Genomic DNA, 12,677 nt, shown 5'->3' on the forward strand with positions numbered 1-12,677 from the left:
CTCAGCAGAGTGTTCGAAGTTCTTTTGTTGTTCATTGATGCATAAACAAACCACAGGAATCTAATTATTTGCTCACACAATAGTTGAAACTTCTATCATAGGCAGAGCCAGTTATAGGATGAATAGATATATATATAAAAAAACACTCTTCCTCATTGCATTTAGAAACACCACAGTCCCTGCTCTGTTCTACTCGATCCACCTGTTATATACATTTTATGTGAGCATCATTTCTGGCCTAGGCTGCTGCTCTTCCAAACCTATGCAATCTAAGGGAGCAGCAAGCTGCCTCTTATTTGGAAACTTTTCTCCATTGAACTAATGGATGTGGGATAGGAAGCCAATTTTAGACATCCAATTAAGTCACCGTCTTACAAAGGATATTACCCCTTGGAGTGTTGACAAGAAGTCTATTTTCAGCAAAGTCAATGGGTGAAAAGAAAACTCTGTTTAACCCACGGGCTCAGAGACAATTTGGATAAAATGCTGTGACGACAGGGAAATGCCGGCCCTGCAGAAATCCAATAGGTCATCCCACAGGGGTATAGGTCATAAATTCATCATAGAAAAAGCACATTGCTTTCTGATGAAAGGTGATTTCTGTCCCATATATTGTTGTGGAAAATGAGATAGCTGTGTGAACTCTAACTGATTATTTGAATTCACACATTGGTGGAGCATGCATCACAGCCTGAATGATTTTAAATATAACCAACTATCTTTACCACCCAATGATCATGGATAGGTAACCCAGGGATTAACTTCCTACTGACAACCCTTCATATTTTTCTCAAATAATGAATCATTACTAAAAAAAAAAAAAAAGAAAAAGAAAAATCTGAAAGAAAAAAACATTCAATTTTCTGTGTAAGAGGCTCGTATCTGATATGTATTTTTTAAACATGTGAATCTCTAAAATATTAGTTTCAAATCTCTCCTTTGATATGTGGCTTCAGACAGCCTATCGAGGGGAAATATGCCTTTCCATTTCTTTCTCTGAACTACTTAAAATTCTATTCCACATCACAATATTTGTAAGGAAAGATACCTTCATCATACCTTGTAAGCAATAGCATCAAATTTATGTGTGGGCATATCAACAGGATTGGATTATTCATCATGTTAGGACCTTCTTAATGTTCGTCTTCCTGTGGTAAACCATGTGTTAACCAGCTTGGTTTTCTTGCTAAATTGTTAGATGAAAGACAAAGTATAAATAACATACCCAAACTACATATTCCTTGAGCAGTAGAAATAATTAAAATCTTGCTCCTTCAATCACCAACACTTTGCTGTATGGTAGATTGTCCATTTAATTTTTAATCCAGAGAAATAATGTGCACATGCCTTATTAGATTAGTTACCCAAAGGACCCCATCCATTGTCAATGTGGATGAAAGCAGATGGCTAATGAATGCATTGCTGATGATTTCATCATCTTGGTTATGCAATGGTCAGCTGGCCAAAAGTTCAAAACCAGTCTGGGAAGCTTTGCCCTCAAGCCTTAGCAGCTCCGGCATGTTCTCGGTGGACAGGCTTCATTGCCACATGCTCCTGACTGATCGGACCCTGTCCCAGCTCCCAGCTCCTGTGTTAATATTTGCTCTAGAGATCAAATTGCTCTACTGCTTACAGTGTTTCTGGCGTCAACGATAAAAACCATCCCTCACATCAACCAGAATGATTTATTCATCTAGTATTCTATGAACTCTTTAATTACAGGTCTTTTTCAGTATAAAATTAGTCACTAGTGATGTCAGTGAAATCATCATTCTCCTTGTACTATGTATGGAAGCCCATTTGAAACACACCAGGACATGAAATTTACATAGACATGAAGTCTATTGTCATCTTTATAACTTGAGAGAACTTCAAGTTAGAGATAGATTTTTCACAAATTATTCATTAAATGCCTTATTTTCTAATGCAGGACATATGTAATCATTTAATTCTTGAAGTGATATAGCATAAATTCTGTTATAGTATTTTAATGATGAAAAACCTGAAGTGTAAATAGAGGAATTAGACTAATTGCAGTCACATAGTTACTGAACAGTGAGGCAGGGGTTGGGGTCCAGGCAGCAGGGCCTTGAGCCTGGACTCTCAGGACTCTGTGTATGACAAATTTGAGCCAATAGATCTTTATCATGCTATAAGTAGAAGGAAATACAGGATTACAACCTAAGTCACAAAAAGGAAGGAGTTTCCTTTTGGTGCAAGCTACAATGAGTTTTACCATAATTCAACTAAAGTCAGGATTTTATACAAGGTTTTGTTTTTCTCTGTTCCTTGTTTTAGGACCACATGAGCACGACAATTACTTGAAAGTGTAGCATTTAACAGTATAAAATAGGCAAGACTGGAATTCTCATGATTCTGAGATGAAGAGCTATACAATGGGCAAAATGGAAGTTCCCTCAACCTAGGATTATTTCATAAAGAAAATTAAATAGTGTGCATGTGGTAAAATGAATCTCAGGTGGATGAATGATTCACTTCTTGTTTTATACAAAACAACTTCGTTTCACTTGGAGAGTAACGCCCTTTCTACTTCTGAGTCAAAGTAGCACTAATTTATGTCATCTCAACCCATTCTAATTCAATGGATATTTCTCAAATACTATTTATTATTTAGTTAAGTGGATTATGTATGCTTTATACTTTTTCTTTTTTTCTTCCTGGTTATTGTATTTGTGTGTGTGTGTGTGTGTGTGTGTGTGTGTGTGTGTGTGTGTATTAAAGGAAGGAAAGAAGGATGGCTATGCAGTAAGCTTCAGAGTATCACCAGTCTCAGTCCTGTCAGTACTAAGATTATGAGTGTGCACCATCATGCCAAGTCAAGAACTTGACCAGCCGAGCTACCTTCTTAGGTTCAGTAGATGCTTTTTAAATCTTCATGAAATGATTTGTAAACAAAGAACAAACCTCAGCCTCCTATACAGGTAGAGATGGAACAGTCATCAATGCCTATGTTGCTATAGGCCCCCACTATAGAGGGGTGATTGTCAGTTGCTACTAGTCATTAAGGTATCTGCTCACACATGAAACCTTGAGACACAGCTTCTATCCATACATCTTTCACATCTGGTGCACACAGCATAACATGACATTATTTACTCAGAAGTCCTGCTTTGGCATTTTATCTCCTGATCTTATTTTGTTTCCATTTTAAATGGCAAAGTGAGAGGGGGTCTCCTGTAAATGAGAGTACATAAGAGACCTCCCTAATCTTGGATTATGATTCTTCCAGTGGTTGTTGTTGTTGGATTCCAAAGCTTTGGGTACATGTTTGTGAATGTGGATGTCTGGTCCACATGAATCCCTTCCTTGTCAAGACTTGGCCATCAGTCGTCACTAACTCCTTGTCTATTTCTAATCTCATCCCTTTCATCCATCTCCTAGAGAGAAAGACTAAAGTACCAGTTATCCCAGAATGGTAAACAGGTATTGAAAGAAGAAAACCTTACATTACAAAAATAACATTAAGTACACACATCAAAACATGATACCACCCATTATCTATCAAGGGACTTTCTGGATAGATCAGTGTTCTGCAATTGACCGCCATGGTGACGACTGCTCTTATTGCTACTACTGTTGGTAATAACTAAAGAGAATGAAGTAAAACTGGAGTGCCACATGCCAGGAGACAGAATTCTGATTAGATTTGAGCTAAAGAGGAGAGACATCTACCAATGTCTCTGTTTGGTCCATGGACCTAGGGGACTGTTGCCTTATTGGGTGCTCACTATCAAACCCCTATACTTCAAGTTTCTGTCTTTTATTCACCACTGTTCAGTCTTACAAACAGAAACCATCTATTGTGGGGCCATTTTGTGTATTAAGGCAGGACTATAGCCAGAAATTTTGGCTTTCTGGCAAAGTGTATGATAGAACAGATTGATGATTAAGATTAATGTCCTCACTGACTCCATTGATTATGGTTTTGTTAAAGATAATGGACCAAATTATTAGCAATGATTACACAGACAGTTAGAGTTGGAATAGCAGCCATAAATCACCACAGTGCCAAGAAAATGCATTTCCTTGGATCTGCCACTTTCATTATTTAAAAACATCACAAGTGAATTAATTTCATCCTTTGACAGTATCTGGATACACTGAACATCAAGAATGTGTCAAGCATTGTTCCAGATACCGTGCTAGTAAGCTAAAGAAAAAAGTCCTCAACTTTGTAAGATTTACATTTTAGTGAGGAAAATAGGTCATCAACAAACTAAATAGTCAAAATGTTAGCATATTAGAAAGCAGTGATGAGAATAAATGAGAGAAAGTATAGGAAGTTTGGAACATGAGATACTTAGAAGTTTGTAACTTTAGAGTGACCAGGCTGGTCTTAATGAGGCTGTTAGTATAGTACAGTGGGAGCATGTTCCTTCCATGTGTAAGAACTCATGGTTCCATGCATGTCTTTCTGGGTCTGGGTTACCTCACTCAGCATGATCATTTCTTGTTCCATCCATTTGCCTGTGGCTTTCAAGATTTCCTTGTTTTTGATAGCTGAGTAGTATTCCATTGGGTAAATGTACACAATTTCTTTATTATCCATTCTTTGGTTGAGGAACATTTAGGTTGTTTCCAGATCTGGCTATTACAAGTAAAGTTGCTATGAACACGGTTGAGCAAATGTTAAAAGTCTTGGAGAGATCAAGAATGCAAGGTACATACCTAAACACAATAAAGACAGTATACAGCTAGCATAACTGTCCTCTGAGAGGCTCCACCCAGAAGCAGATCAAAACAGATGCTGAGACTCACAGCCAAGCATTAGGCAGAGCTTAGAAGTCTTGTGAAAGGGAGACTGGAACTCCACAAGAAGACCAACAAAGTCAAATAAGCCTAGACCCATGGGAGCTATAGAGACTAAAGTACCAACCAACAAGCATGCATGGGATGGACCTAGGCCCCCAGACATATGTAGCTGATGAGAAGCTTTGTCTTCATGTGGGTCCCTAGCAAGTTGGCAGAGGGTATCTCTGACAAGGACTCTGTTGCCTGCTTGTGGATCAATTTCTCCTAGCTGGGCTGCCTTGTCTGGCCTCAGTGGAAGAGGATGCTCTTATTCCTGATGCCACTTGATCTGCAGGCATAGGTTTGGGAGGAGGCTCCCCTGTTCTAAGGAGAAATGGAGCAGGGAAAGGTGAAATAGTGTAGGAGGGTGGGGCTGGGGGAAGAGGAGGGAGAGTGCTGCTGCGATCAGGATGTAAAGTGAACAAATAAGTAAACTAAAGATAGTATTTTAGATTATTTTATATTACATGGAATGTATTTCATTTTAGAGGAACACAATTAAGTAGGGGGAAAAAAGGAGTTGTAATTAAGTCTGAAAGAATAACAGATTTCCTTGCTCTTAGGACTTTTTAACCTCAGAAGGGATTTTTGTTTGTTTGTTTGTTGTTGTTGTTGTTGTTGTTGTTGTTGTTGTTGTTTTGCAGATTTTCCAGTTATCTTGCTTTTGTTCATTTGCTTCATTGACCAACACTTCACATTTCACTTCAATGGAAAAAAAACCTAAGCCCCAAGCCCCACCCTAGAGTTTATTTCATTCTGTTTCCCACCCCCCCCCCCCCCCGTTTATTTCAAGGGAGCTGATGACTTACTGGTCCAGATAATTCTAGCTCCCTATGCAATCACAGTCCTGCAAAAGCATCCAGAACTCACACAGTATCTGTGAGTTAAAACGCACCCTGGTCTGTAAAGCCAGAATCTACTAATTATTTGCCCTGATGAGTTTTCTCTAAGAAAATCACCATGAGTGTTTTCGATAAAAGGGGAAGAAAATTGCCTGAACTCCTTCCATTATCGTAACAAAATAACTTGTGAATTTAGTCTGTTTCAGGATATCTATTCTAGGAGTTCAAAGTTCAAATTACTTTGAAATTGAGTGTATTTTATAATGATTATATAGTTTAAAAGTCCAGATTAAGCTGCTTTAAACAAGTTTGTCATAATATAGTATTGGGAATAAAGCACATGAAAAAGTGATATTTGTATTCTAATACAATTAAGATCATGATAGTCTAAAAGTGCTAAAGAGTTCTCCAAAGAAAATATAAGTATGAATTTAATTTACAGTGGTGGTAAATAATTTATTAAAGATAAAACATATAATAAGATAACTACATTAACTCTAACATATTTGAATGAAATTATTTAAAAGAACCAAATATAATAGTAATAAATGAATTGTATAAATTTATATATTTAGAAATGATTTTCTCATTTATATATTTATACCTATGCATTTGTTTGTACCTTTGCAAATAATATATATAACATATATAAAGTTATTACTATATATTAACAAGTAATTTGAATATGGACTTCTCTGTACAAAATAGTGATAGTCTTTCATGGAATTCTGTCAGAAAATAAAATAGGCAACCAAGATATATTAAATGTGATATGATTTATGCCAAGATCAAAAGAAACCCAGGAGAAATGGCTAAGTGTGGTGCCAGTTAGCATATGAAACTCTTACCAAACTCCAGGCTCTCTTAGCATCTTAAGTACCCATTACAGAATGCAGTCTGGCATCCTGCTCCCTTAACCCAGCTCTTGGGCTTCCCTCCTCCCAGGCTCTTATTCTTATATAATCCAGCCATTTCAGGCATGAGTTCTCTTTTGCTCTTTTGGCTCTCTCTGTATGCTCTCTCTTTCTACTCTTTCTCTCTTCCTCTCTTGCCCTCACCCCATTTCTACTCACGATTCAGTTCAGTCTGCTGGTCATGTTTAATCTAATACTTTCTCTCCCTGCTCTGGACACTTCCAGACACCTGTGGCTCTACTTTCTCAAATCTACAGTAAAAACCTTTATCAACCAAACCTTGGAATGGTCATGTCCTTACTTTATAGAATTTGTGTTCTAAATATATTAAATGTTTTATTTAAGCATAAAATGTGTCCTAAACATATTAAAAATTGCACTGATACGTTTTTGCTCGTGTCTACTACAGCCATCACAAGAAGTTGAATGCTTGTTGCTACTTAATATTAGCCAACAATCAATAAAACATGTTTAAAACAGCAAATACAATTGAAAATTTTCCCTAATGCTAATTTCTTCATAATTTGCCAAAATATTTTTAAAAAGAACAAAAGTAGTTAAGCTACTGTCCCATAACTTTTCTCACTGGTGTTTTCATTCATTCTGAATTATTCTATTATGTCAGATTCTACATTCCACCATATAATTAAGATATTTAGAAGTTTTATAGAGCCATTTATCAGAGGTAAATGGCTGCTTATATAAATGACTCAATTGGCTATCTCAAATTGGCTTTCGATCCCACATCTATTAGGTCATTAGAGAGAAGGTTCCAAATAAGAGGCAGCTTGCTGTTCTCCTAGATTGTATAGGTTTGGAAGAGCAGCAGCCTAGGCCAGAAAATGATGCTCACACAACTCACCTAGAAATAGATGATTTCTGTATAAGATCTATTTTCTAATTTTAAAAGGAGACTTGCCATAGACCTTTATAGATTGAAACAAGACTTGGCACTCTATATGATTAAAAAAATAAGTAGTATGTTTAATTACTATCCAAAAGCTGACATACATATCTTCATCATGGGTTATTATTGTGCACAGTGTCTGGGTAATGTCTTAGAGGTCGACCTGATAGCCCCGGAGATGGCATAGAGGTGGATACGAAACACGCTGCATTGACACACTTGCTGTCTAGACACTATAAGGTTTGGTATCTGAGAGTATAAACAAGATTTTTAAAAAATAATGTTGATTCCATCTTACTCCCATCATAATGGCTAAGATCAAAAACTCAAGTGACAGCACATGATGGCGAAGATGTGGAGAAAGAAGAACACTCCTTCACTTCTGGTGGGAACGGAAACTTGTACAATGACTTTGGAAATCTATCTGGCGTCATCTCAGAAAACTGGGAATAGGGATTCCTCAAGACCCAGCTATTCCATTCCTTGGAATAGACCCAGAAGATGCTCCAGCACACAACAGGGCCATCACCATCCTGGAGCTAATGAGACTCCTCAGGACCTCAGTGTCTCCCTTTCTATCCTAACACTCTAATCTCTGATCTTTTTGACTTAGACATCAGCAGCATTCCTCAGCTCAGATATTTTCACAGTTTCTGTCCTCTTTACATATAAAAGTACCTACCTAAATACTTGAGGTGCTTTGCCCATCACTTCAGTTATGCAATACAAAACACCATTTGATTTTTATCATGGAGATTTGTCACTTGTCTGAGCATGCAACTGTGTGAAAGGAACTAAACCATAGGTTCTCTCCTCTCCTCTAGGATGTTATGCATATATGTATATATGCATATATATAATTTATTCATATTACATCCTGATTGTTAACACCCCACTCATATCTTCTACTTCCTACTTTCCCTCTACTAGTCCTCTGAAAGGGCTAGGGCGGGGGGCACCCCTACCATCTGACCATAGCCTATCAGGAGCCTACATCCATTTCCTCTGTGGTCAATCAATGCCGCCTCACCAGAGGGAAGTGATCAAATAGCAGACACCAGAGTTCATGGCAGGGATAGTCCCTGCTCCCCTTACTAGGTGATTCATGTGGAGAATGAGCTGTCTGTCAGCTACATATGAACATAGGGGCTAGGTTCTCTTGCATGCGTTGTCCTTGGTTGGTGCATCAGTTTGTGCAGGATGCCAAGGCCCAGATTTGTTGGCTTTGATGGTCTTCTTGTGGATCTACTGTCCCCTCCGGGTCCTTCTTTCCTCCAACTCTTCCATATGGCTCTCAGTGCTCTGCCTAGAGTTTGGCTGTGAATCTTAGCATCTGTTTTGATCCCTAGCTTCATGGAGTCTTTCAGAGGACCTTTATGGTAGGCTCTTGTCCTGTTCCCTCTCTTCAGCAGCTTCTATGTCTATTTTATTTGCCCTTCTGAATGAGAATTAAACATCCTTCCTAGGATCCTCTTTGTTACTTAACTTCTTTAGGTCTGTGGATTGTAATATTGTTGTCCTGTATGTATTATATTGTTAATATCCATTTATTGATAAACAATTCACCATGTATGTTGGCTATTTTCTTTTAGTGTTCACTATTGTTAAGTCAGGCTCTGTTTATGTGGCTAAGATATATTGGCTTGTTTTATTAGTGTTGTTGTTATTATTATTATATTATCATTATCATCATCATTATTATTATAAGATTGTATATAGTATAGGTGTGTGTACACACATATTTTATTTTGGTTGTTCTAAATTTTAATTTAGCAAATTATTATACATTGCCTTTCAAAAGATTGAAGAGTAAGACAAATTTAACTCAGTCTTTTGCCAACGTTTTACTATTTGACTGATTTTTTTTCAAATGACTGGACTTATCTGGAACATGGTTGAAGTATAATTTTATAGAACTAATTTTCTTTAACACCATAAAGGGGGTGACAAAAATCAGAGCATACAGGTGCCAGTTATCAGCTGTAACTGGACACAGGTATAAATATGGGTATGGACGTGGCATACATAAATTGCATATTCACATACATCATAAATTTAGTGATCTTCTTTGAAAAGCAATGACATGGGATGGAGAGAAGGCTCAGAGGTGAAATAGACTTCAGTCCTTCTTGGTCTTCCAGAGTACCCAGCATACACGTTGCATGGCTCACAATTTTCTGTATCTCCATCTTCTGGCCTCTGTTTGCACCCACACAAGGTTTATGCCTTGATTCCTGATTCTCACAGTATAATCACACACACACACACACACACACACACACACACACACACACACACACTCATGCACGCACTCACACACACCACTAAAATCAATTTAAAACAAAGTAAAAATAAAAGGCAATGAAAACAGTTATTTAATCATATTTTTCAAACATCATCTCTCTTCTATGATTAATATGATTAAAGAACTAAGAAACTCTTAGTCTTAGGGGAATTTTGAAAGGGTAACAAATACATTCCAGAATCCTTTAATGCTTCCAAACTTGGCAAAATAAAATATTATTTTTCAGGAACTTTTGCCAGTAAACTAAATTAAAAAGCTCAGAAGTGCTTTCCAGAACTCTGAAAACCCACTGTTCTTCTACCAACGTGATAATGAGTCCTTATGGAATTGTCAAGCACAGGATAAATGGATATAGAAGATCATGGTTCTGTATCTACAGGTTAAGATAATTGCTTTTGAGATATTCAAAGCATGTTTGTAATTTTAAGAATTCTGACTGACATGGATGGGTCATGGCTCATGGGACACCATTCTTTACTGAACTAATAGATATTGATAGATTCTCGGAGGGGGATGTCAGCATCTTTATGTATATACCCATTCCTGAGTCCTCCAATTTGAACTGATGGCTCTCAAACCATGGTCACACAGGTGGCCTTGGTTAAACACAGTGCTAAAAAAAAAACCAAACTAATAAACGTGAATGTGAGAAAGAGATTTATAGGCAAGAAGGATTGGGAGATAGGAATTGTAAGGATTGTCTGTATTCGTTGTGTGCATATGGAATTGAGCTGACTGAAAAAAAAAACATGAGGGTAACCTAGGAATGCTGTGACTTAACATACATTTTACATCATTATCATGTGATTTTTGCACTCAACCCATTGCTAAGACATTCAGATTTGTGAATGGCTCTGTGCACTGGTCATTTTAAAGGTAAGCCAGTTACTTAAACAATTGAAGTTTCTCCCGCTAGTAGTTATCAGATATTTCAAGAGGGGTGTCTTGTTTCCCCATTGCCAGTGTACTGAAAGAGCAAGCAACTAGAGTTACAAGATATACAGCATCTTCTAAGATGAGTATAACATCATCTCTTCTAAGTTTGTGCTATCTCTTTCAAGAATTGTATAACATCATTATAAGGCACAGGCCTGCTCTTGGAGAAGTTTTATTAACTGGCATTTTCTGTTGCTCTATCAGGCGATCTACACTAAATAAATAATTAAATGATTCATGCTTAAAATGAAGTGTAATGCAGAAAGGATACACACACATTTGAATATGACAAAACTATTTCACCTATATATACATTTCAGATGAGGTGTTATATACGAATATATTTATTTAACATTATATGGAAAGCAATATCTAAGTAGTCTAGAATATGAACTATAGACAAATCATCTTTATCAATTATAGACATATAACCTAGTTTAAGTTCATAGCGCTAGGCTTTTTTTCTTTTGTTTGTTCCCAGTGGTAGATAATAAATCAGAATCTTTTACATGTTAAGCATGTGTTGTACCTCTGGACCATTCCTACAGTCTTGCTTCCTTATTTTTAAAAGGAGAAAATATTGCCTCATTCATAACATTGTCTGAAATAACTAAAGAATACCAATAAAATGCCTGAAAACCTTTTATAAGTACTATTGGTAGCCTATAAAATATGTGTGTGCGCGTATGTGTGTGTGTGTGAGTGTGTGTGAGTGTGTAAGCAGAGAACAATGCGTGATATTTTGCAGCGCTTTAGTTCTTTGAGTTTTTAAGTATAATGTATAAAATATATTTTTATATCTTGACAAATTCTATCATTTCTAAGTTGCACCAGTTATCTATAATGCAATAATAGAGTCTGTGGGAGAACACTAATGCTGATAGAGGATATCACATCACACTATGCTCACAGGAAAACAAATACTGTGGCTATCCCTTTTTAGAACACAATCAATGGATCTCTGATGAATTCAATAATACAGCTGTTCCAAATGACCAGAGACATGGTATTTGCCAATGCCAGACAGAGCGCATTTCACAACAAAATCTAAAATATTCCTGCAGCCAACTGAAATGGCATTCTCCTGTATTCCTAATTAGAATTTCTTATATAACCTACCACTGCAGTGACTGTTGGGCATGTTAGCAATCTTGATAACAGCTCCTTTCATTTCAACCCTTGATCGGCCTTTAGTAGTCAGAGTAAGTGAGGCTGTCATCCCATCTCCCATCCTTATGAAATTGAATTTTATGAAAGAGATGTCACCTAGAGTTTGAGAAGTGTGATTGACATCTTCCATATAGCTGCCTTGCACTAGTCAAAAACAGTAATAACTGTGCCCTGAAGCATGTGCTTGTGTCTGGAGAAGCTGGTTTGTGGAGAAGAAGAGCAGCTCAGAGAGAAAGGAAATGGAGAAGACCTCAGCACAGGGTCATCCTGTCACTATGATGTCCCTGTCACCAACAAGAGCCTCCAAGCTTTCACCTTTAATTATGCTAAATATGAAGTGTACACTTCACAGAGGAGATATCAAAAGTGCTGATGGCATTATCTACCTATTGCCTCAATTAAGAGAAAGACAGCTAATGGAAAGAGGATAAATATCTCCCAGTGGCATTTTATCTTGAGTTCTTAAAATAAATGTGTACAAGGCACATAATAGATTTTGAGATTAGGCCCAAAAGCTGCATTTATTTTCTTCTTTAATGAAGATACACAGTGCACATTTTGGACCCTTTATCACTTTTTAAGAAAAAATCTACATCTACCTAGTTGACACATTTTTTTTTAATTCTCCATATGGCAACTTTAATATATTGATTGTGAGGTTTCCTCCAGAGACATTCCATGCGCTATGAAAAAGCAAAACATCACAAGCTACATGATCTACTTTTGTTTCACTTTTACTGTGCTCTTGATGAGTATGAAGATCAGCAGTGAACAAATATGTAATGCTATGG

The 12,677-nt window shown here is 37.0% G+C and overlaps 1 protein-coding gene across 5 annotated transcripts in view; it reads left to right on the forward strand.

Annotated features, from left to right (window-relative positions):
* Positions 1–12,677, forward strand: part of NKAIN2 (sodium/potassium transporting ATPase interacting 2) — a gene marked incomplete at its 3' end in the record, with an annotated part of 1,039,202 nt that overhangs the window by 447,119 nt on the left and 579,406 nt on the right. The window lies entirely within an intron of this gene.

The sequence above is a fragment of the Acomys minous genome (assembly GCF_964271855.1).
Source record: "Acomys minous genome assembly, chromosome: 3".
NCBI lineage: Eukaryota > Metazoa > Chordata > Mammalia > Rodentia > Muridae > Acomys > Acomys minous.